We start from the raw sequence: 27946 nt of genomic DNA on the forward strand, positions 1-27946 counted from the left end.
CAATGTTCAACTATTTGAATATTTTTTTTAATTTTTTTTTTCAAACTAAGGTATTAAAATGGGATCAAAGGATAATTTCTAGCATATTATTTCGACATGTTATACTGCATATTACATTCTACTTTTAAACACCCCTCGGAAGGTCTCTTTATTACATTGCTTGCCCTTTGTGACACCGCGTCGCTACTGTGTTGTCCGTTGGAATCAGCCAGAGTGAACTATATTGTTAATATAGTATATTTGACATAACTATAGGTACGAGATTAATTCTTTTGTTATTATACTTGTTCTGAGTGTTTTTTTGGTGGATTGCTGTGAGTTAAAAAATATTGATGATTTTATTTTTCAAATTTGGCGAAAAATAAATGCAAATTTATCCGAAAGTTATATCATTCAGCAGCAAATTTAATCAAGATTAAGATACCTAACTCACAATAAGTATTTGTATTAAAAGAAAATAATAATTTATTTATTTCTTGAAAATGGTTAAATTGATCTTACCCTGGCGATCCAAGCTCCCCCCAGATTACGGTATTTATCTTGTGTTGCAAGTACAATAGTTACACTACGTCCATGAAGTCGAGAAATGCTTCCCACCCGAAAACATCCGGACCGAGAATCGAACTCGCCATCTCCAGATTGGCAACTTTACGACATTGCTCGCAAAGCTAACTTGCCGCCCAGATTGAGGGTATCAAATGCCTTTTATTAATTCAAGAAAAATACCGTCTACGACACATCTTTATCGATTTATTCTATTTGAAAATTATGTGATGAACAATAATGTGGAGCACTTTATATGCTGGTGCCGTAACAATGAAGTGCCTCGTGTTTGAGATGTACTAACGCTTTCAGGACGACTTTGTTAGACGACGCTTTCAGGACGACTTAGAGCCTAATTTGGTCAACCCTGAAAAATACATATTTTTCCAAAATAATCGATCAGTTGAAAGCAGCGTTAAATCGTGAGGGATATACCTCTTGTTGGAACTAATAAAACCCTCGCGAATTGCTTTATTTTTGGAGTTAATCGCGAAATTGGCCAAATAAGGAATCTGGCCAAAACCGGTACAGTTCCCCTATACCAAAATAATCGTCAGCTCATAAATTTTCCGAAACTGACCTTAGATTGTTGATCGGCACACCTACATCCTGTAATTATCGGAGGAAGGATCGTCAGTTTTTTCTCAGAATGTACCCAATACTATTTCGGGGATGACGAATCATGAATGCAGACAATATTTCTACAGATGTTCTAGGTTCTTCAAACCATTCTGGATTTTAGAGCCTTGGTCTACCAGGTCAATTACGCTTGGTATGAAGCCAACAGCAATCTATGTTGTCATGCATGATCCACGATCTATAAATGTCCAAACCGGATGTACAAAGTTCTCCAAAACATTCGGGAGTTCAGACGAATTGGTCCACTGAGGTAAGTGGGCTCGATATCAAGCCAATAACAGCGCATACAGGCCCTTAGAGGCCATGCGTATCATTTGCGGGTCTAGATATGCCCAAACCGGATGTTCCAAGTTATCCAAATCATCCTGGAGTTCATACTAATTGGTCTACCATGTCAACTGAGCTCAATACAAAGCCAATAGCAACCAATAGTGTCCTTACAGGCCCTTAGAGGTCATACGCATGATTTGCCATTTATATATATTCAAACGGTATGTTCTAAGTTCTCCAAATCATTCTGGAGCTCAGACCAATTGATCTACAAACTTTACTGGGGTCGATATCAAGCCAATAACAACCCATACAAGCTCTTAGCGGCCATGCGCATGATTTACGATTTATTATTTTATTTAATCAGACTAAGGCCGAAGTGGCCTGTGCGGTATATAAGAGTCTTCTCCATTCGGCTCGGTCCATGGCTACACGTCGCCAACCACGCAGTCTACGGAGGGTCCGCAAGTCATCTTCCACCTAATCGATCCACCTTGCCTGCGCACCTCGCCTTCTTGTGCCCGTCGGATCGTTGTCGAGAACCATTTTCACCGGGTCCGACATTCTGGCTACGTGCCCGGCCCATCGCAGTCGTCCGATTTTCGCGGTGTGAACGATGGATGGTTCTCCCAACAGCTGATGCAATTCGTGGTTCATTCGCCTCCTCCACGTACCGTCCGCCATCTGCACCGCACCATAGATGGTACGCAGCACTTTCCTTTCGAAAACTCCAAGTGCGCGTTGGTCCTCCACGAGCATCGTCCAGGTCTCGTGTCCGTAGAGGACTACCGGTCTAATTAGCGTTTTGTAGATTGTCAGTTTGGTATGGCGGCGAACTCTATTCAATCGGAGCGTCTTGCGGAGTCCAAAGTACGTACGATTTCCAGCCACGACGCGTCTCCGAATTTCTCTGCTGGTATCATTTTCGACAGTCACCAGTGGGCCCAAGTACACAAATTCTTCCACCACCTCTATTTCGTCACCACTGATGCAAACTCGCGGTGGGTGGCTCACATTGCCTTCTCTTGAACCTCTTCCTATCATGTACTTCGTCTTCGACGTGTTGATGACTAGTCCGATCCGCTTAGCTTCCCTCTTCAGTCTGATGTAGGCTTCCTCCATCTTCTCAAAGTTACGTGCCATAATATCTATGTCGTCGGCGAAACCAAATAGCTGGACGGACTTATTGAAAATTGTACGATTTACGATTTAGATATGTCCAAACTGTATGTTCTAAGTTCTCCAAATCATTATGGAGTCCAGACGAATTGGTCTACCAAAACAACATTACTCGATATAAAGTAAATAGCACCCATAATGTCCAGACGAATTGATCTACCAAGATTACTGGGCTCGATATTAAGCCAATAACAACCCATACAAGCCCTTAAAGGTCATGCGCATGATTCACGATCTAGATATGTCCAAGCTGTATGTCCTAGGTTCTCCAAATAATTATGGAGCGCAGACTAATTGGGCTACCAGGTCAACTGAGCTCAATACAAAGCCAATAGCCACCGATAGTGTCCATACAGGCCCTTAGAGGTCATGCGCATGATTTACAATCTAGATATGTCCAAACCGGATGTTCTAAGCGCTCCAAATCATTCTGGAGTTCAGGCACATTGGTCCACCAAGACAACAGGGCTCGATACAAAGCCAATAGCAACTCATGGTGTACAAACAGGCCCTAACAGATCATGAGTATAATTTACGATCTTGATATTCCTAACCCGGATGTTCTAAGTTCTCCAAATCATTTTGAAGCTCAGAGTAATTGATTTACCAAGTCAACTGGGCTCAGTATAAAGCCAATAGTAACCCATGTTGTTTATACAGGTCCTTAGAGATCATGCGCATGATTAACGATCTAGATATGTCCAAACCGGATGTTCTAAGTTCTCCAAATCATTCTGGGGTATTGATCTACCATGTCAACTGGGCTCAATTCTGAGGCCAATAGCAATCCATGGGGTTAATACAATCTATAAGAGCCCATGCGTATGATTTATTTTCTCCATACAGTCTTTCAGAGGCCATGTGCATGATTTAGGATCTATATATGTCTAAACCAGATGTTCTAAGTTCTTCAAATCATTCATAAATTCAGAGATATTGATGATTTTTTGATGAGATGTGCATGATTTCCGATCTAGAAATATCCATGGTCCATGATATGTTCAAGTCAACTGTGGTTAGTACAAAGCTTGTACCAATCCATTGTGTATAGTATTTGGCCCTCAGAGACAAAGTACATGGTTTACGATTTATATCTGTCTAAATCGAATGTGCTAACTTATCCAAATCATCCTGTAGCTCAGACCATCTGATCTAGTTGTCTTGGTAGATCAATTTCTCTGAACTTCAGAATGATTTGGAGAACTTAGAACATCCGGTTTCGACATATCTAGATCCTGAAATATGCAAAAGGTCTCTAAGGGCATGTATGAACCCCATGGGTTACTATTGGCTTTGTACCGAGCTCAGTCCTATTCTCGATTCCACTTAAATGAAAGCTGATGGAATTTTAATAAAATTATTTGCAAAGTTGTCGTGTAACAAGCTATATTGTTCATACAAGATATGTTGATTCTATAATTTATTTGGTGAGCACAAGTGACAATGTGCATTACAGAGCCAAATCACTATTTTCTTCAGCAAATATAAAATTGAAATCCACTGAGTTTATTTTCACGTCGGTATATGTAATACGCATTCTATAAACTCCTGGAGTAAGGCCTACACGTAGATCTATAGAACACAATGCCCTATATGATAAGTAGAATGGAATGTGTTCAAATCATACGTTCTTGGTCGTCCAAGAAGTTCCGGGAATTAAGCCTTCAGGTCTACACTAGAAACTAAGGCTCAATAGGACTGCTTCAAATATGATACATGCCCTTTATGATGCATAGAATAGAATGTGTCCACAGCATAGGTTCTTGGTCATTCAAGAAATCCCTGGAGTAAGGCCTTACGAGGAAACAAAGCTGAATCGGATTGTTTCAAATATGGAACATGCTCTTTACGATGCATAGAATAGAATGTGCCCACAGCATAGGTTTTTGGTCAGTCAATAAATCCCAGGAGTAATGTGTAATGGTCTATACAAGAAAACAAAACTCAATCGGACTGTTTCAAATATGATATATGCCATTTAAGATGCATAGAATAGAATGTGTCCACAGCATAGGCTATTGACCATCCAAAAAAATCATGGAGTAAGGGCTTGAGGTCTATACGAGGAACCAAACCTCAATATAACTAATTTCATATATGGTACATGCCCTTTATGAGCATAAAATATAATGTGTCAACATCATAGGCTCTTGGTATTCCAAGAAATACCTGGAGCAAGGGCTTAAGGTCTATACGAGTAACAAGAGATCAATAGGTCTTTTTCAATTGTGGTACATGCCCTTTATGATGCATAGAATAAAATTTGTCAATAGCATAGATTCTTGGTAATTCAAGAAATCCCTAGAATGAGACCTTAAGGCCTATACGAGGAACCAAAGCTCAAACGGACTGTTTCAAATATGGTACATGCTCTTTATGATGCATAGAATATAATGTGTCCACATCATAGGTTCTTGGTCATTCAAGAAATCCCAGGAATAAGTCCTTTAAGTCAACACACGTAACCAATTATCAATAGGACATTTCCAAATATTGCATATGCATAGCATTTATGATACATAGAAAGCAATGTGTTCACAGTATAAGTTCTTTTTCTATTTTTTATTTACGAAACTTTCAGCCCGTGGATAGCTCGTCTTGAAAGAAAAGCTTCTAGGTCAACCATGAAATCCTTGAAGTATGGCCGCAAGGTCTACACGAGCGACGCAAATCAGACTTTTTCATATATGGTACATGACCTTTAAGATACATTGAATAGAATGTGTGTGCATAGGTTTTTAGTTATGCAAGGAAAGGAAAGAAAAGGAGCAAGGCCTTGAGGTCTACATGAGTAACCAAAGATTACTCGAACTGTTTCGAAAATGATACATGCTTTCTGTAATACATATAATAGAATGTTTTTGCATAGGTTTTTGGTCAGCCAAGAAGCGCTCAGAGAAGAAGCTCAATCGGACTGTTTCGAATGAGGTACAAGCCCCTTGCGATACATAGAATGAGTGCACAGCATAGGTTCTTGGTCATCGAAATCTAACGCCAGGGGTTTAGTTGCTTCTCACCCGGCCAGTATTATTCTGTATTTCTGGAGATTTGAAGCTGAGAAAAAACAGTCCGATTGATCTTTTTTTACGAATGTAGATCTTGTGGCCTTACTTCAGTGATTACTTGGATGGCCAAGATCCTAAGCTATAATCTATTCCTAATCTATGTATCACAAAGGACCAGGCTTGCCATGAACTCCTCGCCGAGTGGAAAATGAGCAAGAGTCAAAGTTTTTTGGAGGAGCAGATGGTAGCTTCAAAGCTCACAACAATGAGCATTATCAAACCCGAGCTTGTGCGTCGCAAAATAAGAGCGAGTTTGACGTTCATCTTTCTCTTATGGTGCCTCATTCACTCTTACTCACACTCAAAACAACCTCAACGTATTTGTCACATACAAAGCTCTTCCACCCGACGCCACACTCGCATGTGTTTTTGCTTCACTCTGCTTCACTCTGTTTATTTGGGCCTCTATTTCATGTCCACTTCCCCTCATTCGTGAGGATGCAAACGCAGCATTTTGCTGATGTTAATTTTTTTAACTCTTTAAGTTTAAGGAGCTTTGTCAAACCTGCGAAGAACATGCACTTTAATAAAAACAATCCGATTGATCTTTGATCACTCGTGTTGCTATTGAAGTTTTATTCCAGTATTTTTTGAATGGCCGAGTACCTTTGCCTTTGACACATTCTATTCTATACATACGAAAGGGATAGTATCATATTTAAAACAGTCCGATTGGTCTTTGGTTACGTCTGTTGATCCTAAGGCCTTACTCCAAGTGTTTCTTGGATGACCGAGAGCCTATACCTTTGACACATTCTATTATTCGTCGCCTAGGTCATTGCCGATTGTATCGAGTTGCGTTATCTTCTATGTCGTTCGTAATGGTTGTTTTGAAAGGCGGCTTGTTGGGCCTGCGCAAACCTCCTGTCTCGTCGGAGGGCCGTCCTGTCAGGGCTGTTTAGCGTCCCACCTAACACCAGGACTTGGGCTTGTGCGCTTTGAACGGCACACGGTCGTTTTGGCGGAGCCTACTTGCGGATACATGCAGCTTTTTATAGAGGTTTAACAGGGCCCGCTGTCAAACCCCACCACATCCTAGGCAGGCGCCACAACTCTCAGATGGCCTGTGATGGATCTTCAAGCTCTTGGGCATAGTCCCTGCTGCCATCTTCCGGGAACCTTCTTACAAACGAGCGTGAGGTGATCCAAAGGTGGCGGCAGCACTACGAAGAGCACCTGAATGGCGCTATGGCAGACAACGGTGGCGGTATCAAGGCGACGATGGATCGGGTGATGTGCGTACTTCGAGTTTCAGGGGCATTATCGACTCCCTTCGAAATGCGTAGAGGGTTACGGCAAGGTGATGGTCTTTCGTGTCTGTTATTCAACATCGCTTTGGAGGGAGTAATACGATACCTGGACGATGCTCGTAGAGGACCAACACGCACTGGGAGTTTTCGAAAGGAAAGTGCTGCGTACCATCTATGGTTTGGTGCAGATGGCGGACGGTACGTGAAGAAGGCTAATGAACCACGGGTTGCATCAGCTGTTAGGAGAACTATCCATCGTTCACACCGCGAAAATCGGAAGACTGCGGTGGGCCGGGCACGTAGCCAGAATGTCGGGCAGTAATCCGGTGAAAATGGTTCTCGACAACGATCCGACGGGAACAAGAAGGCGAGGTGCACAGCGGGCAAGGTGGATCGATCAGGTGGAGGACGATTTGCGGACACTCCGCAGACTGCGTGGCTGGCGAAGTGCAGTCATGGACCGAGCTGAATGGAGAAGACTTTTATGTATTGCACAGGCCACTCCGGCCTTAGTCTGGTAATAAACATTCTATTATATACATTAAAAAGGGCATGCACCCTATTTGAATTCAGGGATTTGTTGGATGACCAAGATGCTAAGTTGTTAACTAAATCTGTTCTTTGGTTCTCGTAGGTCATGTACCATATTTCCCGAGCAGAAGCCATGAACAGAATAACAAAACATGATATGGATTTGATTGATATAAGAGATAAAAGAACAGGCAACAATATCAAAAATTTGCACCGAAATATCATTTAAATATCAAGATATGCTATGGATAAGAACAAACTAATGGCACATGATATTGATCACTTATTACAAATAACATAACTTGATCTTCTAATGATATTTTAGTGCAAAATTTTGATATTATCGTCTGATCTTTTATCTCTTATATCAATCATGTCCATATCTCATTTTGCTATCTTATCAACATTTGATATTATTGAGCTATTTTCGTCTACTCGGGTTGAAACAGACAGATTTATCTTTGATTACTCGTGAGGATTTTTCTGATGACCGAGAACCTATAGAAAACGGCTTGTACCATATTTACAACAGTCCGATTGGCCTTTTATTACGTATGTTGATCTTTAGGCCCTGCTTAAGTGTTTTTGGATGACCGAGAGTATATACCTTCGACACATTCTATTCTATACATCAAAATGGACATGCACCACACAATCCGATTGAGTTTTGTTTTCATGGCTTGTTATGATTCGAAGAGGTTTTTGCCTCTCTTTTATCGTTGTTCGTTATCTATTGAGAGCGATTTCTGCAAATCCTGGACCTTACGTCAGGAAATTCTTGAATGACTAGGATCCCAATCTGTAAACTAATTCTTTCCTATTTATCATAAATCTGTATCTATATATCAAAGCCATATCTAATACAGTCCAATTGATCTTTGCTTAGGCGTTTAGATCTCAAGGTCTTACTCCAGGGATTTCTAAAGGATCGTGAACCTATTTTTAAAAGAGCTTTATTTTAGGTAGTATTCACACTATCTACTTCTCTCATTCACTTTTATGCTTTTCATTTCCAATTTCCATTTCACTTTTTGCCTCTCATCAATTATTTTACACATTCCATACTTTTTAATTAATTATAATTTATAAATAAATCATTTGTCACACGCCCTTGTCCAACTATGACATCCACAGTCAAGCATGTCTAAAAGGCGCGTCTTGGCTTGCATGTAAACTTCTATTAAAATGTGTATTTTTCTATGAAAAATGTAGTAAAGTTAAGTTTTTAGTAACTTGGCTCAATCATTATCAATTTGTTTTTCGTAGACATATATTAAAGTTACCGAGAAAATGTTTTGTGAAAAAACTTTAGCGAAACGGAAGCCTAAATTTTATCAAAATGGAAAAACAAATCTTTTTTTAAATTTCATTATAGATGTTTTTATTTATTATCAGACTAAAGCCGGAGTGGCCTGTGCTGCACACAATAGTCTTCTCCATCCAGCTCGGTCCATGGCTGCACTTCGCCAACCACGCAGTCTGCGGAGGGTCCGCAAATCGTCCTCCATCTGATCGATCAACCTTGCCCGCTGTGCACCTCGCCTTCTTGTTTCCGTCGGATCGTTGTCGAGAACCATTTTCACCGGATTACTGTCCGACATTCTGGCTACGTGCCCGGCCCACCGCAGTCTTCCGATTTTCGCGGTGTTAACGATGGATGGTTCTCCCAACAGCTGATGCAACTCGTGGTTCATTCGCCTCCTCCACGTACCGTCCGCCATCTGCATCCCACCATAGATGGTACGCAACACTTTCCTTTCAAAAACTCCCAGTGCGCGTTGGTCGTCCACGAGCATCGTCCAGGTCTCGTGTCCGTAGAGAGCTACCGGTCTAATAAGCGTTTTGTAGATAGTCAGTTTGGTACGGCGGCGAACTCTATTCGATCGGAGCGTCTTACGGAGTCCAAAGTACGTACGATTCCCAGCCACTATGCGCCTCCGAATTTCTCTGCTGGTATCATTATCGGCGGTCACCAGTGAGCCCAAGTACACGAATTCTTCAACCACCTCGATTTCGTAATCACCGATAGAAACTCGTGGTGGGTGGCTTACATTGACCTCTCTTGAGCCTCTTCCTATCATGTACTTCGTCTTCGACGTGTTGATAACTAGCCCAATCCGTTTAGCTTCGCTTTTCAGTCTGATGTAGGCTTCCTCCATCCTCTCAAAGTTACGTGCCATGATATCAATGTCGTCGGCGAAACCAAATAACTGATCCGGAGATCCGGAGCCGGTAGAATTATGTCCTGCGCGCATTCTCTCAGGTCCATCACCATACCGCCATCTTCGTCTGCCACATCGCCATTCAGGTGTTCTTCGTAGTGCTGCCGCCACCTTTGGATCACCTCACGCTCGTTCATCAGAAGGTTCCCGTTTATGTCCTTACTCATATCAGGCTGTGGCACGTGGCCCTTTCGTGAAGTTCAACTTCTCATAGAACTTTCGTGTGTTATTAGCGCGGTACAGTTGCTCCGTCTCTTCACGGTCTCGATCTTCCTGCTGGTGCTTTTCCCTCCGGAAAATCGAGTTTTGTCTGTTCCGCGCCCGTATATATCGTGCCTCGTTCGCCCTCGTGCGGTGTTGCAGCAATCTCGCCCATGCTGCATTCTTCTCTTCTACTAACTGCTCACATTCGCCGTCATACCAGTCGTTTCTCTGATCCGGGGGCACCGTGCCAAGTGCAGCGGTTGCGGTGCTACCAATGGCGGTTCGAATATCTCTCCAGCCATCTTCAAGAGACGCTGCGCTTAGCTGCTCTTCCGTTGGGAGTGCCACCTCCAGCTGCTGCGCGTAGTCTACCGTCTTGGGCTAGTCTACCGTCTTGTAGCCGCCCAATGTTTAGCCGCGGCGTCCGACTTCGACGCGTGTTGTACACTGTCAAGAGTTTTGAGCGCAGGCATACTGCAACGAGGTAGTGGTCGGATTCAATATTCGCACTGCGGTAAGTGCGGACGTTCTTGATGTCGGAGAAGAATTTACCGTCGATTAGAACGTGGTCGATTTGGTTTTCCGTTTCTTGGTTAGATGATCTCCATGTGGCCTTGTGGATATTTTTGCGGGGAAAGTAGGTGCTTCGGACTACCATTCCGCGGGAGGCTGCGAAGTTTATGCATCGTTGGCCGTTGTCATTCGATACGGTGTGCAGACTATCCGGTTCGATGACCGGTCTATACATTTCCTTCCTTCCTACCTGTGCGTATGTCACCGATGACGATTTTGACGTCCCGCAGTGGACATCCATCGTATGTCTGCTCCAGCTGTGCTTAGAACGCTTCTTTCTCGTCGTCGGGTCTCATCGTCGATGAGGAAAACAAATCTTTTTTAAAATTTCCTTATAGATGTCTTAACACTAATTTTTTGTTTAGTGATCCGACAACATGTTTGGACCTCAGCTGCCATCGGTTTTGTAATTAAATTCAGTCTTTCACAGAAATTGCCATGGCGAATTTTAAACCTAGTTCCCTTTATTGTCTTCGCGTTTTTGTTAAATTTCGTTCTTATTTCACACTCTTTGTAGTTGAAGCAATGATCTGTTAGCTCATCAGCACATCAGGTTAATCTAAAACCCCAAAATGTAAATAAGTTATTACAGAAATGACATTTCTCGGTTCTGAACTTGAGGCTTTTGAATAAACATATTGTGTCTATCATATTTAATTTTTAGCTTTGGAAGCGTATGTGGATATCGGCCGCTATCGCCAACCCAATTAATCATTAGCACTATATTTCCCCAAACCGACCAAACCGTATATTGTAGGATCAATATACGGTAAATTAATCGATTTAATTGCCTGGAGCATTTTTTACCGTTTCTGTTAGAAACGACATTTTAACTTTAATACTTACGCACCTCATCGCCTGTTATCTTTGAGTATTTCGTAGGCAACCTGAAAAATAAAAGAAAATGGAAAACAGTGAGTGTTTTGTTCGCAGATATTTATATAAGTAGTTCTCAACTTCTTCAGTCCAATTGAAAACAATTACATCAAGGCATGAAATACATCGAATTATATTAAGCTGATTTATTTAATTATTACATATTATATTTTCTCAGTTTCATTTTTCATTCTACAAGTTTACTCACAAACAGTACACTAGGTGTAGAGTTTTGAACTGTGATACTGACTGATTTTTTATTATTATTCTCATTCAAACCCTTCAAAGAATAAAGAATCTCAAAAGCCCGGTATCAGACAACTTGTGTGTTATGTTGTCGTTGTGCTACAGATTTGAATAAATTTCTTCAGTGACAAGCATAGTTGAGGATGAGTTAAGAATCTTCTCGAACTGATTTAAAACAGGATCAAACTTTCTAATCAAGCTCTCCCCACTTGGATTGAAAATCAAATGCTTTCTCTCGTATGCCTAACTGAAGACTCCTACTATGTGTCGTTATAGGTATTAAGACAACAAAGTTAACATGCCGTCTACGTTTGTATAAATTATGCGGGACTGTCAGCAAGTATCCTCAATCAACACATCACCTGCAAGATTTTTGATAACGGTTAACTCGTGTACTTACACATGTCAACACTAGTTCTCACCCGACAATATTTACCAAACTAATCGGTTGAGAAGATAATGAAATTTTAATGAGATGCAACATGACGCGTACGCCAACCGTATAACCGTTAGTAGTGACCACACACATGGTGGTCGGTCAGTCACCCGTTCCTAACTCTGCTGCCGCCGCAGCAGTTGCTCTGGCATGTTTCCTCTTTTGGGCTGGTTTTAATTGATTTTGCTTGTATGTGGTCTGTTCGGATTGGTAACAAGAGGTGATGTTCAACATATCCAGCCTCGTCGTATTTCCTATGCTCATACATCTAGTTTTAGTTTCTGGGAGAATAAAATGAACGAACGCTTACAGCATTTCCAACTTTAGATCTACGGTAGGCATGCTTCTATAAGGCGCTGCGAATGTTGAGTTTTATGTAAGCTCATTAGTTTCAAATTCGACTAAATAGACTACAAGTATTAGGGTCTTGTCATATGGAATCTGTACACAGAAAAAATCCAGTGCAAATTGATAATAAAATGAAAACAATTTGAATTATAGCTTATTCACACACCTACCGACAAATTGCATCAAAATGTGTATCACGTAGGTACACAATGTATGTCAGGTTAAACACATGCTCTGCATAGACGAGTAAAGTGGAACAATATCACCACTGAAAAGTATGTTCAGAAGCGAGGAAACAAATGAAATGGCCATAGCTTGTTCCATGTACTTCGTTTATGTAATGCGATACGTATGCGAAGCATGCGATCTAATATTTGAACTTGAAGCAAATAAGAACAACAATTTTCTCACTTACATTGTCATGCGCTACAATTACGCATGTGCTAATTCTCAGAACACCATTTAATTTGCCTCATACATTACCACAGGGCTTCAAAACTGTTGAAATATAAGAAAAGACGTTAGATTATCATAGCTTTACATCGATATAATATTTACTAGCTTCAGAGTGTAAAATAATCGAAAGTTTTTAGTGAAGTCCATTTTTCTTCATTTGTCAGTTCACTTCCAACACATTCATAGTCGGCTCTAGACAGTCAATATTCAGTTGAATATTAGTCATTGAATATTTATGCACAATTTTACAAATTGATAAATTATCTGAAATCTGAACACGTTTCAAATGAATAAAGTGATTTATCACACAGGACTGAATCGGATTTTCTTTCGCGAGGCACTTTCAGCGGTAAACATCAACATAAACAATGATAATTATGTTTTTTTCTGCACATAGTAAACACATTCAGTGACAGTCGAATGAATGAGTTCGTGGAGTTGTCGTCTGACTATGTCATTCTATGTTTTGAATATTCATGCGATGTTTGTCAAAATTCGGACCGAAGTTGCTTCATGAAGATGAATATTATAGGGTCTGACTAGCTTCATGTACTTCCTCTTCTATGGCTCTACATTCCAAATGGAACTTGGCCTGATTTTCAACTTAGTATTTTATTAGCATTTCCTCACTTAATAATTGAAAGCTTTTCTTTTTCCACCATTGCATGAGTATGTATCTTGTGTGGCAAGTACAATGGATACACTACACGCAGGGAGTCGAGAATGTTTCCCATACGAAAACATCCTAGACCGGACCAAAAATCAAACTCGTTATCTCCGTATTGGCAATCCTACGCCTTTGCTCGCAAGGATAACTAGAGACCTATATTTATTATGCTTATTAGGGTGGATCAAAAAACATTTGGGCGGTGCTAAACTCTTTGGAAGTTTATATGGAAAAATGTATGCAGAAACATCGAAAAACAGTGATTTGCAGTTGGTCGGCACAATTTACGATCAAGAACCATGATACTCATTCAGTTTTTGTAGAATTAAATACAGAATGTTATGCTGAAAACCGCGAGAAGATTAGAGTTTATTAGGCAAAGATATTAGGATTTTACTGGAGTGTTGTAGGGGTGAATTTATTTCTTTTCAAAGGTAAAAGAAACGAAATTTGCTCAAACCCCACTTCAGAGAAATGCTAATAACTTAGCCGGGCAAATTCTAATCTTCTCGCGGTTTTCTGCATAACATTCTGTATTAAATTCTTCAAGATCTGAATGAGTATGAAAGTTCTTCATCATAAGTTGTGCCGTTCAACTGTAATTCACTGTTTCTGCATACATGTTTGCATATAAACTTCAAACAAGTTTAGCACCGCCCAAACGTTGACCGATTTGGCTGAAATTTTGTCCAGAGCATCAGGGCATCAAATAGAACCGAATATAAGAAAAATTGAAAAAAGTTTTTCCCATACTAATTTGAGCCACCCTAATGCTTATGTTATTTATAAAATCTACATTCTCCACAAAAAAAATCAAAAACATAATTAATTTTGATGGGCTGTCATGTCTAATGTCATTAGTCATGTAGCGAATGAACAGAGTAATTTCTTATGTCGAAGCTTACATTCCAAAAGATTCTAATCTTTTGCGTCACTTTGGTAGAACAACTAGTCAAGTAATTCCAGCTCACTGCAATTCCATATATGTAAGCCTTTTGGGCTTTGGCAAAACATACATTAATATTACATTGTAGCATTGCCACTTGCATGTCGATTTTCCCACTGCGTACCTGGTGCTCGATGTCTCGTTGGACTACACTGTAGAGTGAGCGCCTGTGACATTTTGTGCCTGTCGCACAGACGGACACAACTGCCAATCACGCTAGTGAAGAAAAAAAAACTCGTGATTTTCCATCGTCTTCTACCGCACCAACGCACCACCTTTTAGGCCTTGTCGTCGAGAACGTTGTCAACCGGCGAAAAGACAGAATTGATTTTGTTGAAAACCCGACAGCACTGAATTTTGATGTCATATTATTTATTCAGTGTCATCGGTGGAACAATAATAAAATTATGCATTTCGCTTATAATCTGGCTGATTCATGACGCAGGTGTAATTGTGTACGGTTTGGCCGAATGCCGTATGGCCGAACAGGTCGTTTGGCCGAATGCCTTTTGGCCGAATGGTTTTGACCTCATATTACGAGTAGAGAATAGTGAGAAATAAGAAGTAGGAAGTGAAAAATGGAAAGAGAAAACTTCTTCCTTCGCTCTTCTTCCTTTGTATTCCTTCTTTCTTTTTTGGTCCTACTTCCTTCTTCCTTGTTCCTTCTTCTTTCTTTCTTCTTCAGTTTTCCTTATCCCCTTTTTCTTCTTTCTCCTCCCTTCTTCATTTTTCCTTTTTCTTTCTTCCTTCTTCCTTTTTCTTTCTTCCTTCTTTCTCCCTACTTCTTCCTCTTCTTCTTTCTTCATTTTCCTTCCTTCCTTCTTTCTCCTTTCTTTACTCTTCCTTCTTCCTTCTCTCTTCTTTCTTCTTTCTTCCTCCTTCTTTATTCTTCCTTCTCCCTTCTTTTTTTTTGCTTTCTTCCTTCTTCTTTCTTCTTCCATCTTCCTTTACCCTCAACCTTACTTCTTTCTTTTCCCTAATTTTCTTCATTCATCCTTCTTCCTTTACCCTTCTTTTTTCTTGCTCCTTCTTTCTTATCTCTTGCTTTTTCCTTTTTTTCTTTTTCTTCTTCTTTCTCTCCTTTTTCTGCTTCCTCATCCTTTTTTCCTTCTTCCTTATTCTTTTTTCTCTCTTCCTTCTTCTTTTTTCCTTCTTCCTTCTTCTGTCTTCTTTCGTCCTTCTTCCTTCATCGTTTTTGCCTACCTTCTTATTTCTTCTTTCTTCTTACTTTTTTCTTTTTGATTCTTTCTAATTGAGGGAGCCATTCTAGATAAACAAAGTGTATCCATTGTACTTGCCAAACAACTCAATTAATAACTGAGGAAATGCTAATAGAATTTTAGTAAAAAACGGCTACTCAGTCTAAATTTAGTAAAACGAGTATGTTATTTACCCAACGTTTCGACACGGGGATTGTGTCTTCCTCAGGGGGAACTGTAATTTTTTACTATTACTATTTGTTTTACATGTTTGTCAAGTGGAACTTACAATATTGCCGTTTTTTGTCTATTGTTTGGTCTAACTTTAACTGTCACGGTTGAAAATTTGGTTTGTTGGTACATTCTGTGGATGGTATATCTCTAATAATGCTCATTTTTCATTAAAGAATTAGGTTTTCAAAAATCTTACTCTTCAGAACCACTGCACTTAAAAATGTTTGTACTCGCCGGCAATGGCGCTATTTCTATTCAACCCCCCTATCCTGAATATTCTATTGGTAACCTGGTGCCCTATCGTCATAAATGTTCGTTGTGTTCATTCCTTACGTTTTTGGTGTTCATTTATGTTCTTTATACTGTGTAGTATTGCTGCGTATGTTGTACTAAGGTTGTCTACGTCGGCTCGCTTATTAACCGTGTTGTTGGTGTTGGTGATGTGACACATTTCGAGAAATGGGAGTATTGATGCTTTGTAGCTGTGCTAATAGAATTGAAGTTGAAAAGCAGACCAAGCTTCATTTGGAATGTAGAAGTATAGAAGAAGAAGAAGGAAAAGCACTAACTCATCATATGACAAGAGCATGCATTCCATTTTCATCTAAATAGTCTTGATTTGAGGAGATGCTTTCGACTGTTGTGCTCAATTTTGTTTGACTATTATCGGCTGTTTCAGTCTTATAAAGAATCTAAAACGTTATTGCGTCTATTTTCCGACGTTTCGGTGTATATTTCACCTTTCTTCAGGGATTTAGAGGCTACGTTTTGTAAATAGTCTTGAATTGTTTAAGGACCATAACGTTTTGATTCACCATAAAGCGTGCGATACAGCGATTCACTCTAGAAGTGCACACAATTCAATCGTAAAGGGGGCGTTGGTTGTTCCCCCAGCGAGAAACCATCAGAATCGATCAATATTTATTCAAAATTTCAAAATGAAAAATTAAAAAATATATATTTTTTACACTTAAAGGTTCTCCTAATAGAGGTATGCGCAACCGCCGGCATAATTGCATCGGCACGCCACCGTTTAAAATTTGTCACGCCGCTTATCTATAACTTTCACGTCGATCGTTTGACCGAATAGACCATTTGGTAGAAGACTAAGTAGCCTAAAGTTATTTGGCTGAAAATGTTCACAAACAGTTCATTTGCTTGAAAATAACGGTTGGTAGAATATGCCCTTTGGCCGAAATGATCGTTTGGCCGAAAGCATCGAAATTGACATTCGGTCGATAGTGTCGTTCAGCTGAATTGGTTATTTTGAATATTTTCAAGACATTAATGGAAGAATCTTTTCAATTTCACCGGAAGAAGCTGATCATCTTCCTCAGAAAGGACTTTAAGTTTTTCCAGACTATTCATTTAGATTATATTCTCAGATTGTCCACGGGAGCTACTTTGTAATTTCCAGAATTTCAGCGAAAAATTCTACGGATTTTACATGAGAATCTAATCAGAATATTCACGGGAAATTGTTCCTCATTTCACAGGAAAATATTCGGAATATCCGCGGAAAGTTCCTGTCGAGTTTCTGTTGAGTACTCTTCAAAATGTACACAGTAAAACCTTCATAATTGAAGGAGCGTGTGACAGAAAAGAAGGGATGCTTAATGTTGACTTTCTCAATCTAGATTAATTAAGACGACTAGTTTGGCAAAGTTAATGTTAGAGCAGAAAATTCTTTGGAAAATCCCTCTCTCACAAGAAATTTTCCGATATTTCCGCGGAAAATTTTTCAAAGTTTCCACAGAACATTGCTCAAAGTTCAAACTAAAAAAAAGGCCATTTGACCAAAAATGTTATTTGGCATACGGCCAAATTTCAATTACTGAATGGATAATATGGTCAAAAATAGCCACTCGTTTGGAGAAATGACAATTAAACAAAATTCCGTAACTTTTCTACTTTTTAAGTATATACTGACCGAGTTTCTCACGGATATTCTGAAAAATAAATCTATTTTAACGATGGCCATGGCAAACTAGCTGCCTAGCTGCTTATTCCAGACTGAGCAAGCCAAAGTATGAACACCCATTCTACTAGCCGCACTCTTCTACAATTATGAAGAATTTTTTGTGTAAATTTCGAAAAATATTCAACACAAACTCAACACGAATGGAATTCTCCGTGGATATTCCGAACATTTTCCTGTAGAAATTTGAAACAATTTCTTAGGTAAATTCCTTAGGATTTTCAAGGAACTTCTGTTAGTAATTCCAAAAAAGCTCTCAAGACTGCAAAGTAGTTTCCATGGAAAATCCGGAAATAATTTCAAACTGAATATTTCGGAAAAAAAAACTTTTGAAGAAGTTCATTAGATTTTTCAGGCGAAATTCTGAAGATTCTTCCGTGCCTCGAAAAAATCCCAAAAAACAGCAAAAAATCTTGAAGAAACGTAGTAAAAATATCGGCACGCCGATTCACGCCGCCGGCTAAAATGGCTTCCACGCCGCCGCCGCCGAATATCGGACCGGCGCACACCTCTATCCCCCAACACACGCGATGCGACAACCACGACACAATTGTATCGCTTGGCGACTGTTGGTATGAAAGCCTAAATGAAACATTGCCTGTAGCGACTCAACAATAGAATCGCGGCGACTAGTTGTCGCCATCGCGGCGATGAAATCGCTTAGGTCTGGGGGAGCCTTAACGCAATCCTACGACAAATTTGAAGCCATGTCCCGGGTACAACCATCTACTTTTTTGCTCGTTGAGCTCTCATGCTTATATACTATCTAGACACGACCAGATATACAATAAGACAAGCATGCAGGATATTTCAAAATAAGCAATACCTAGGTAAATTGCCTTATGGTTTGACCAATTGATGTATCGCAAGAATGTTAATCAACCTACGGCAACCTGCTTTTGGTGTTCTCGATAAGAATTGTAAAGCCGAGAGCCGAGAAACCCGATTAGCCAGTGTCGGATAACCACGGACGTAAAATGCAAATTTTCTCACCAAAGAGATGCTCATCTTGTGTGGTCGTCGCTCCGACGTCAGTTTTCTAGCCCGTTCACTTTCCACCAACCTTGAGTCTAGTGTGGACGTTTTTTTCCCAACGCTCAACCATCAAGGCAATGAGAAATCAACTGGTTACCGGGACCTCCATTAGCAACCTAGTGTCAATTTGTATTACTTTTTGATATTTCTTTAATTGAGCATCACGATCGTCAGAGTGGCCGGATTGATCTTTTATGGCACCCTCAATCGAAAGCGCGCAAAAGCAACTTCGTTGGTGAGAATGTTTTTCTTTTAGATGCCACTGGCCACTTTTATACGCCAGTTACAACATCCATCTGTTCAAAATGTTGAATGGCTATAGTAAGGAGGACTTCGCCTCATTTGTGGATGTTGGAACGATGGAGAGGATTGAGCAAGCATCTCGCGCATTTGTTATTGATGATCTTGATGGGTGAGTGACATTTTCACAGTCAGGACGCGTGGAAAACAAGTGTACCCGACCGGTAGCTTGCGAAATCATCTTCTGTGGCATCGCCGGTTGCGGTCTGACAACAAACATCAATGGGGAATTATCATGAAAGTTTGGTAAAGAGCACGCGAATAATGACCTGAACGATTATGGCATGGTGTTACATAATGCAAGAATAATCCTCTTGGGGGTGAATGTCCTAGGGTAGAACGATGTAAGTTGAGCACTCTGAGGCATTGTAGATTTCTTCAAAGCATTGAGCTATTTTTACATTTTAAAAATTACATTGAATACAGTAAATTAGATATTACACATCACTCAAAGGGTTTACAGGATGCCAACCGGAGATGGAGTGTTGAGAAACCGGTCGGGATCTGATATGAGACATGCAAGATCCTGCTTCTTTTCCTTTGTTTTGTCTCTTCCTTTTTTTATCATTTTACTTACTTATGGTCTTAATGAGACTGGTGAGCGGGTACATTCAATATGGAACAAGGTTCGTTTTGCTCACCCGTCCTTTTAAGCCCCTCTTTTTACGCTCAAAATTCCAAAAAACTCTTCCGTTTCAGAGGTTGTGTTTAGATGAGCTAAGTCCTCGGATGTTCTTGGAACAGAACTCATGCTTACATGCAGGAGTGATATTACCTGTTGTCATGGGTTATAGGTAGTCTACGAACTACCTAGGGTCAAGGTATGTGGATCAACCTCCGTAATGGAGGTAGTTATTGAAAAATAAACAAGTTGTGTGACCTCTTCTTGGTATATGTTTGCATTCCAAGTAGTTCTTGTTGTTGTCATTGGTTCCAGGTAGTCTACGAACTTCATAGAGTCAAGGTCTGTGGATCAACCTCCGTAAGGGAGGCAGCTATTGAAGAATGAACAAGTTGTGTGACCCCTTCTTGGCATATGCTTGTGTTTCCGGTAATTCATGTTGGTGTCAGGCCATTTGACCGAATGCCGTTTGGCCGAATGCCGTTTCGTCGAACGGGTCGTTTGGCCGGAAAGTTAAAAAAATACCTCAAATTACAATTAGTGAATAGTGAGTAAAAAGAAGTGAGAAATGAGAACTGAAAAGAGAAAAGTGAACTGAGAACTGAGAACTGATAATAGAGAACTTGTTCCTTCGTCCTTCTTCTTTCTTCCTTCTCCCTTCTTCCTTCTTCCTTCTATCATCTTCCTTCGTGCATCTTCTTTCTTCCTTCTTACTTCTTACTTCTCCCTTCTTTCTTCTTTCTTCCTTCCTTCTCATTCCTTTCTCCTTCTTCTTTCTTGATCCCTCTTCATTCTTCTTTTTTCTTCCTTCTTCATTTTTTCTTTCTTCACCTTCCTTCTTCCTTATTCCTTCTTCCTTCTTTTTTCTTCCTTCTTCCTTCATCCTTCTTCCTTATTAATTCTCCTTCTTCCTTTTTTCTTCTTCTTTCTTTCTTTCTTTTTCCTTCTTCCATCCTCTTCTTTCCTCTTTCTTTTTCCTTCATCATTCTTCCTTCTTCCTTCATCATTCTTCCTTCTTCCTTCTTCCTTCTTCCTTCTTCCTTCTTCCTTCTTCCTTCTTCTTCATTCATTCTTCTTTCTTCCTTCTTCATTCTTCCTTCTTCCTTCATCCTCATTTCTTCTTATTTCTTCCTTCTTCCTTCATCCTTCTTCCTTTTTCCTTCTTCCTTTTTCCTTCTTCCTTCGTCCTTCTTCCTTCTTCTTTTTTCTTTCTTCCTTCTTCTTTCTTCTTTCTTCCTTCTTCATTCTGCCTTCTTGTTTATTCTTTCTTCTTCCTTCTTCTTCCTCTTCATTCCTTCTTCTTTCTTCCTTGTTTCTTCCTCCTCATTCCTTCTTCTTTCTTCATTCTTCCTTCTTTATTCTTCCTTCTTCCTTCATCCTCATTTCTTCTTATTTTTTCCTTCTTCCTGTTTCCTGCTTTCTTCTTTCTTCTTCCTTCTTTCTGATTTCTTTCTTCTTCCTTCTTCCTTCTTTATTTTTCATTCTTCATTTTTCCTTCTTCCTTCTTCCTTCTTCCTTCTTCCTTCTTCCTTATTCCTTATTCCTTCTTTCTTCTTCCTTCTTCCTTTTTCCTTCTTTCTCCTTCTTTCTTCCTTCTTCCTTTTTCATTCTTACTTCTTTGTTCTTCGTTCTGCCTTTTTCTTTCTTCTTCCTTCTTCCTTTTTCTTTCTTCTTCCTTGATTCTTCCTTTTTCTTTCTTCTTCCTTGATTCTTCTTTCTTTCTTTTTCCTCCTTCCTTCTTCTTTGTATGTGTCGCTTCATACACGTAATAAGAAAATGAATTTCAACTATTCGGCCAAACGGCATTCGGCCAAATGACCCTTTCGGCCAAACGACATTCCGCCAAATGGCGTTTGGCCAAAGGACCCTAAACATTCATGTTGTTGTCATTGGTTCCAGCTAGTCTACGAACTTCGTTCAGTCAAGGTCTGTGGATCAACCTCCGTGGTTGTATACTATTTCACCGAAAACCATTTCGCGGAATTTTTTTTCGCGGTATGACATTTTGCGGAATGTACCAAATCTCCGAAACACATTTCGCGGAATGCACCTTTTTTCCGAAAGTTATTTCGTGGAATGCCATTTGGCGGAATTCAGCTAGAATAATTATTATTGAAATACCGATTTCTGCTTAATTACATGGAATCCGGGCTAAATTCTTTGGAGTTGTGATTTAAATAATGAAAGATAGTAATTCTTTCTTTGAATGACTGCATCCGGTCGGTATAACACAAAGCAAACAAAGCCTTCTTGAAATGGACATGGTATAAAGAAAAGAAAGGAGGTAGTCCCTTCTATGAATTAACGCATCTGCCCGGTATAAAGCAAAGGGAAAGGTTATGCCTACTTCATTAACTAATACCTCTTCAGGGTTAAAATGTAAAATTGGAACACAAAACAATCATCTCTATATAAAAGAAACAAGAAAAAAAACTAAGAAGAAGGGCCAGGTGGCCAAATACTCAAACTGAAACACTGCTGATAAAAATATTAAAAATAAATTGAATTTAAGTTGAAGAAATAAAAGATTATGTCTACTTTGAATGGATACGTCTGCCCTAGAGATGGTCGGGTTTCACATTTTGCAAATCCGACCCCAATTTGTAAATTTCCTTCAAACCCGGAGCCGGCCCGAACCCGGATTTTTTTTGTCAAACCCGAAACTGACTCGTACCCGAAAATTTTTGTATTCGTAGAGCCGTACTTAACCCGAACCCGACATAATTTAATTACTTAAGCCCGCACTAAGGTTTTGCCCGGAAACGGGAAAATTAAAGCTAGATATTTTCCGTACCCGACCAGAACCCGATTTTTTCATCTATTTTAGTTGCTAATGCCTTCTTTAAAAGAACGCGTCTGTCCAGTGTAAGGCGAAAAGAGTTGATTATGCCTTCTTTGAATGGATGCGTCTGCCCGGTATCAGGCGAAAGGAGGAGTAATGCTTTCTTTAAGTGGATGCATCTGCCCGGTATAAGGCGAAGGGAGGGGTAACGCCTTCTTCAAAAGAATGCGTCTGCCCGGTGTAAGGCGAAGGGAGAGATAACACCTGCTTTAAAAAGATGCATTTGCTCAGTATAAGGCGAAAGGAGTTGATAATGCCTTCTTTAAATGGTAGCGTCTGCCCAGTAAAAAGCGGACAGACGCTACCATTTCTCGATATTAGGCGAAAGGAAGAAATAAATGATTATTCATAAAATCGTCTATCCGTAACAAAGTAAAGAGAGGAAATAATCCCTTCATTGTATCTGGGCCGTCTACCAGATATAATACAGGATTTGTAAGAGGCAATTTAAATTTTGAAAACTTCTTCTACATATTCTTGGAGGCTTTCCTCATGCATGTAACTTGGCTTAGCAGGTAAGCAGGTAATAATTGTGGAAATGCTGAATGAACACTATGCTATTATTATCAATATTCCGCGAAACGGTGCATTCCGCGAAATGGTACATTCCACCAAAAGTCATTCGGAGAAAAGGTACAAATCGCCAAATGTCGCACCGCGAAAAGTTACAAACCGCCAATTGCTATTCCGCGAAATGTTCAACCGCGAAAATGAATTCCGCGAAATAGTTTTCGGTGAAATGTTATACAATCAACCTCCGTAATAAAGGCAGTTAGGCCGTTACAAATATTTAATTACCATTTTGTCCTACTAGTCTCCGAAAGGTCAAGGGGGGGATAATAAAAAATAAATATTAAAATGAAAAAAATGATTGGATAACATTTCACCGAAAACTATTTCGCGGAATTCATTTTCGCGGTTGAACATTTCGCAGAATTCCATTTGGCGGTTTGTAACTTTTCGCGGTACGACATTTGGCGGTTTGTACCTTTTCGCCGAATGACTTTTGGCGGAATGTACCATTTCAAGGAATATTAATAATAATAGCTTTTGTTCATTCAGCATTCCTACAATTATCACCTGCGAGGTTTCTAGGAAAATTATTTTGAGCTTTTAGTGGAGTCAGCCTTATGAGGTTTCTAAGCCAGGTTACCATTTTTTTTGCATTCGTTAAACACGAGATATACACGTTAAAACTTTTATACCTAAAAAGCCGAAACAAATTTTTTCGATAAATTTTCTAGACCGGGGCAGAAATTAAACCCAGCCTCCTTCAGCATAGTCTTGCTTGGCAGCCACGCATCTTCCCGCACGGCTAAGGTAGGCCTCCCAGAATATTTAGAAGTAGTTTTCAAAATTTCAATTGCCCCTTGTACCGGGCAGATACTTCCATTTAAAGTAGACGTTACCCCTCCTTTCGCCTTATACCGGGCAGACGCGTTCATTTAAATAAGGCATTATCAACTCATTTCACCTTATACCGGGCATATGCATCCGTTTAAATAAGGCGTTACCTGTGCCTTCGCCTTATACCGGGCAGACGCGTTCTATCAAAGAAGCTTCTTTCGCATTATACCGGGCAGATGCATTAATTTAAAGAAGGCGTTACCCCTCCCTTCGCCTGATACCGGGTAGACGCGTTCTATTAAAGAAGGCATTATTAACTCATTTCACCTTATACAGGGCAGATGCATCCATTTAAAGAAGGCGTTACCGCTGACTTCGCCTTATACCGGGCAGACACATTCTTTTGAATACAGCATTATCAGCTCCTTTCGCCTTATACCGAGCATATGCATCCATTTCAAGAAGGCGTTACCCCTCCCTTCGCCTTAACCAGGCAGATGCATCGATTTAAAGAAGGCGTTACACCTCCATCCGCCATATACCGGGCAAACGCGTTCTTTTAAAGAAGGCATTATCAACTCCTTTCGCCTTATACCAGGCGGATGCATCCATTTAAAGAAGGCGTTACTCCTTTCTTCGCCTTCTACCAGGCAAACGCGTCCTTTTAAAGAAGGCATTATCAACTTCTTTCACCTTATACCGGGCAGATGCTGCAATTTAAAGAAGGCGTTATACCTCACTTCACCTTATACCGAGCAGACGCGTTCTTCTAAAGAAGGCATTATCAACTCCTTTCGCCTTATACCGCGCAGATGCATCAATTTAAAGAAGGCGTTACCCCTTCGTTCGCCTTATACCGGGCAGACGCATTCTTTTAAAGAAGGCATTATCAACTCCTTTCACCTTACCCGAGTAGCATACATGTTCCATGTCATTTGCCGTAACTCATATGTAACCGAATTTAGTCACAATAAAGTCGCTGCAACCAGATTTGATAGAAATGTGCTACTTGGGTATACCGGGCAGTAGATATGGTGGTGTTTCAGGTTTTGAAACTCGCAACCCGAATCGAACCCGAACACGATGGGTTTTTTTGTCGGGTTCGGGTTTGAAAAATTAGTACGATATCGGGTTCGAGTCGGGTACGGGTTTAAAAAATAAAATACTGGACATTATTTTATTCAGTTTTGTTAATTGCGAGGCTAGTTCGTTGTTTGGGCTTACATTTTTTTCAATTTAAAGAGAACCAGAAAATATCTAGTTTGAATTTTCCGGGGAAAACTTTTGTGCGGGCTTAAATAAATGAATTATGTTGGGTTCGGGTCGAGTACGGGTTTACGAATGCAAAAAATCTCGGGTACGGGTCGGGTTCGGGTTTGCATTAAATCCAAAAAAAAATTAGCCCGGATTTCATGTAATTGAGCAGAAATCGTTAAATATTTGAATGATAATTATTCTAACTGAATTCCGTCAAATGGCATTCCGCGGAATGATTTTCGGTGAAAAGGTTCATTCCGCGAAATGTCTTTAGGGAAAACGGTTCATTCTGCGGAATGTGTTTCGGCGAGTTGACACATTCCGTGGTGGGGGGGGGGCTAAGACAATATAGTTTTTAAATATCGGCCTTAACAAAAAATAAACAAGTTGTGTGACCCCTTCTTAGTATATATTTGTATGCCAAGTAGTTCTTGTTGGTGTCTTGGGTTCCAGGTAGTCTTCAGACTTGAAAGAGTTAAGGCCTGTGGATGGATGGAACCTCCGTAATGGATGCAGTTATTAAAAAAACCAGATTAATCCACCTAGCGGCGATGATGCCTTTCTCGTGCATCGTAAAATGTACCGAAAAAATCACATAGGAAAGGTCAAAAAAGCACTTTAGGGGGATAGATCGCATATTTTCTATCATTTTGCATGTTTTTGCATTAATTACTATGCATTTCCACCATCTTTGAAAAAAAAAAATTTTTCGATTTTGAAATTTTTTTTTCCAATGGGGACCCTTGGGAAAAACAATGATTTTCCAATAATTCCGAAATGCAATGTCCGATCAGGCCAATTTTCAATAGCAAACAATGGGACCGCATTCCCCGTCGAATGCAACTTGTTGCGAGTAAATCGGGTAATGCTAAGTTCCAAAAAGTGTGTCTACAAATTTTGTACACATACACACATACACACACACACATACATACATACACACAAACAGACATCACCTCAATTCGTCGAGCTGAGTCGATTGGTATATAACACTATGGGTCTCCGAGCCTTCTATCAAAAGTTTGGTTTTGGAGTGAAATTATAGCCTTTACGTATACTTAGTATACGAGAAAGGCAAAAATAAGTTTTATGACCCCTTCTTGGTATATGTTTGCATTCCAAGTAGTTCATGTTGTTGTCTTCTGTTCTAAACAGTATACGAACTCCATGGAAACAAGGCGTGCGGATCAAGCCTTGTAACGTAAACAGTTACTGAAGAATAAACAATTCCATCTTGATTTATATGCATTCCAAGTGGTTCCTGGTAGTATACAAACTCCATTCATATCACATATCACGAAGTAGTTTATGCCTTGGAAATGCAAAAAAAAATCTTTTGGATGACCATTAGCGTATGCCATGAACGGTTGTATACTACTTCGCTGAAAAACATTTCGCGGTACGACATTTCGCGGAATGTATCAACTCTCCGAAACATATTTCGCGGAATAAACTTTTTTTCAGAAAGACATTTCGCGGAATGTACCTTTTCACCGAAATTCATTCTGCGGAATGCCATTTGGCGGAATTCAGTTAGAAAAATTATCATTCAAATATTTAACGATTTCTGCTTAATTACATGAAATCCGGGCTAATGTTTTTTTTTGGATTTAATGCAAACCCGAACACGACCCGTTCCCAAAAATTTTTGCATTCTTAAATCCCTACTGGACCCGAACCCAAAATGATTTAATTATTTAAGCCCGCACAAAAGTTTTCCCCGGAAAATTGAAACTAGATATTTTCTGGTTCTCTTTAAATTGAAAAAAATGTAAGCACAAACAATGAACTAGCCTCACAATTAACAAAACTTAATAAAATAATTTTCAGTATTTTATTTTTTGAACCTGTACCCGACCCAAACCTGATATTGTACTAATTTTTCATACCCGACCAAAACCCATCGTGTTCGGGTTCGATTCGGTTTGCGAGTTTCAAAACCTGAAATCCCACCATATCTACTGCCCGGTATAAGGCGAAAGGAGTTGCTAATGCCTTCTTTAAAAGAACGTGTCTGTCTGGTATAAGGCGAACGGAGGGGTAGCGCCTTCTTTAAATTTATGCATCTGCGCGGTATAAGGCGAAAGGAGTTTATAATGCTTTCTTTAAAAGAACGCGTCTGCCCGGTATATGGCGGAGGGAGGTGTTACGCCTTCTTTAAATGGATGCATCTGCCTTTTATAAGGCGAAGGGAGGGGTAACGCTTTCTTTACACGGATGCATCTGCTCAGTATAAGGCGAAAGGAGCTGATAATGCCTTCTTTAAAAGAATGTGTCTGCCCGGTATAAAGCGAAGTCAGAGATAACGCCTGCTTTGAATGGATGCATCTGCCCTTTATAAGGCGAAATGAGTTGATAATGCCGCGATAAGAACGCGTCTGCCCGGTATAAGGCGAAGGGAGGGGTAGCGCCTTCTTTAAATTGATGCATCTGCCCGGTATAAGGCGAAAGGGGTTGATAATGCCTTCTTTAAAACAACGCGTCTGCCCGGTATAAGGCGAAGGGAGGGGTAATGCCTTCTTTAAATGGATGCATCTGCCCAGTATAAGGTGAAAGGAGTTTATAATGCCTTCTTTAAAAGAATGCGTCTGCCCGGTATAAGGCGAAGGCAGAGGTAACGCCTTTTTTAAATGGATGCATCTGCCTGGTATAAGGCGAAAGGAGTTGATAATGTCTTCTTT

General features: G+C 40.0%; 1 protein-coding gene across 3 annotated transcripts in view; it reads right to left on the reverse strand.

Annotated features, from left to right (window-relative positions):
* Window positions 1-27946, reverse strand: part of LOC134205174 (cadherin-99C) — a 584755-nt gene that overhangs the window by 347648 nt on the left and 209161 nt on the right. For 2 of the 3 annotated variants that reach the window (XM_062680181.1, XM_062680179.1), the window contains exon 3: window positions 11327-11363. The gene's annotated coding sequence lies outside the window, so the exon portion shown is untranslated. Of the gene's footprint in view, window positions 1-11322; window positions 11364-27946 lie in introns of all 3 variants that reach the window. The other variant, XM_062680180.1, reaches the window with a different exon arrangement.

The sequence above is a fragment of the Armigeres subalbatus genome, chromosome 1 (genome assembly GCF_024139115.2).
Source record: "Armigeres subalbatus isolate Guangzhou_Male chromosome 1, GZ_Asu_2, whole genome shotgun sequence".
Lineage (NCBI taxonomy): Eukaryota > Metazoa > Arthropoda > Insecta > Diptera > Culicidae > Armigeres > Armigeres subalbatus.